General features: G+C 37.1%; 1 pseudogene; it reads left to right on the top strand.

The window, feature by feature from the left end:
• Positions 1-1,077: 1,077 nt before the first annotated feature.
• LOC101716176 (olfactory receptor 10AG1-like) lies at positions 1,078-2,028 on the top strand (annotated as a pseudogene).
• The last annotated feature ends 395 nt before the right edge of the window (positions 2,029-2,423 follow it).

Here is a 2,423-nt window from a genome sequence, read left to right on the forward strand (position 1 = left end):
AGGGTTACATGTTTTAGCAGTATCTATTTTAATCCTACAAATACAATTAATGCAACAACTTGTTTTAATCTTTTCTTTAAACCTAAAGACTTGTGCATGTGAGGCAAGCTCTCTACCCCTGAGCTACATGCTCAATGCTTTATATTTCTGATTTTATCTTGAGATAGGTTCTCACTAAGTTGCTCAGGCTGTAATGCAATCTTTGACGTTGGAAATTCAAACTTTACTTTCTCCATTTTCCTGTCCTGCAGAATATAACTAATTCTGATGGAAATTTCTCCTTTTAATTCAAAGCCACAAGTGGAGTCACATAGGAGAACAGAGACCTATTTATATTCATTACCAAATGAGTCATGTGATAGAATGTCAAAGCAGAAAAGAAATGTGTATACTCTCATACCAGCTGTGAGGGCAAATTTGTGATTTAAACTTGTAGATTAGTAATAATCAGACATATTTATCACTATGGAAGACAGGGCAATTAGGACAGGAATGCCTGGACCAGTGATTGACACATGCAGTGGAATAAACAAGACAACCCTATAATATGGGGCAGGACACCAAACCTCATTCCACCAGCCACAAGTGAGGGAAAACTAAGTCTTTATTTAATACCATGATGTGAGAGATTAAAATTCTATATGTAACTGAAAATAAAAAGTCCCCTCTCGAAAAAAAATGCAGCATTTGAAACTTAAAGAGTAAATAACATTTAGAAAGAGACAGGAGCCATGTATGGAAGTTACTCACAGTCTAGAGGTTAAGAAAAGGGGAGAGAAGAAGCTGGGACCTTTATGATTTCCCTGAGGACAAAGCTTATATCTTTTCTGGCTTTGGAAGTCTGAATACCACGCTTAACTATGAAGTTATTCATACGAGTAGAATGTAAATCTAACATGAGTTCATTGTCAAACTATTTATTCATCAAAGTGATTTTATTTTTACTCAGATAATTTTAATAGTGATTGTTTCACATCAAATTTCCCTGAAACACAGAAAATAAGGTTCAGTAACAAAGTAACAAAATTTATGAAGATTGAAACTTGTGTCCTAATCCAGTTTTCAAGGAGGGAAACAATGCAGTCATGAAATACAAATTTACAGAGAGAAAGCAAATTGAAAATCACTGAAACCAATCTCACTACTGTGACAGAATTTGTTCTCTTGGGCTTTTCTAATAGTCCCAACTAGCACTGCTTTCTCTTTGGAATATTCTTAGTCATCTCCTTGATTATCCTGCTGGGGAATGGAGTTATCATCCTAATAACAAGATTAGAGCCCACACTTCATGCCCCCATCTACTTTTTTTTTATCAGTAATTTTTCTTTACTAGAACTCTGCTATGTGTCTGTCACTCTTCCTAGAATTCCTGTGGATCTTTGGACCCAGAAAGGAACTATTTCTTTTTTCACCTGTGCCACACAGATGGGCTTCCTCCTTGTGCTGGGGGCCGTGGAGTGCTTTCTTCTGGTGGTAATGGCCTATGACCACTACACGGCCATCTGTAACCCTCTGGAGTACCCACTGATCATGAACCTCAAGGTCTGTACCCAGCTGGTCACTGGCTCCTGGATCTTAAGCTTCCAAGTTCAGATGGGGCAGACAGTGGAGATTTTCACTCTGTCCTTCTGTGGGTCTCACATCATCAACCACTTCTGTGATATCACTCCAGTGCTCAACTTGGCCTGTGGGAACATCTTAGTGAATAAGTTGATGGTCTACACAATGGCTTTCTTGATTGTTATTTTGCCCTTTATGTTGATCCTTGTGTCCTACAGCAGAATAATCTCAACCATCCTGAGGTTGCCCTCAAACACAGGAAGGGCCAAAGCCTTCTCCACCTGCTCCTCCCACCTCATAGTTGTGATTTTATTCTATGGATCTGCTGGTATCACTTATTTATATTCCATGTCCAGTCAGTATGAAAGCATAGACAAGCTGCTTGCTCTTTTCTACACTATTTTGACTCCATTGTTCAATCCCATGAGATACAGCCTTCTGAACAAAGATGTCATCAGGGCACTGTGAAAATTCCTACCCAAACTATTCAAAGCCTGAGACAATGAATGGGACAGTATTGTTTTATATTTAATTTGTATACATAAATAATTACAAACTAATTCAGTCTTATACTCATGTGTAAATAAGCTAATGATGTAATTTAAACTTAAAGGACTTCATGTTCTCCCAGTTAGGATAATTGTGTTGATTAATTAACAATGTTCTACTCAAAGTCAGTCTTTCTCTTCACTGTAACTGGTAGAGGTTTGTAACTAAACAAGAAGATGTGATACATACTATGTTCTAAGTTGATGCCTGTTTCAAATTCTATTTTCATTAACATTCACTATTGAAGAGACCTCACACATTAGATTTTGCAGTTATTACTAAATAATTACTTTCTACAGATAAAAGTATGAATG

Source organism: Heterocephalus glaber, unplaced genomic scaffold (assembly GCF_053883595.1).
Source record: "Heterocephalus glaber isolate CG9 unplaced genomic scaffold, H.glaber_assembly_v1.0 deba00001831, whole genome shotgun sequence".
Classification (NCBI taxonomy): Eukaryota; Metazoa; Chordata; class Mammalia; order Rodentia; family Bathyergidae; genus Heterocephalus; species Heterocephalus glaber.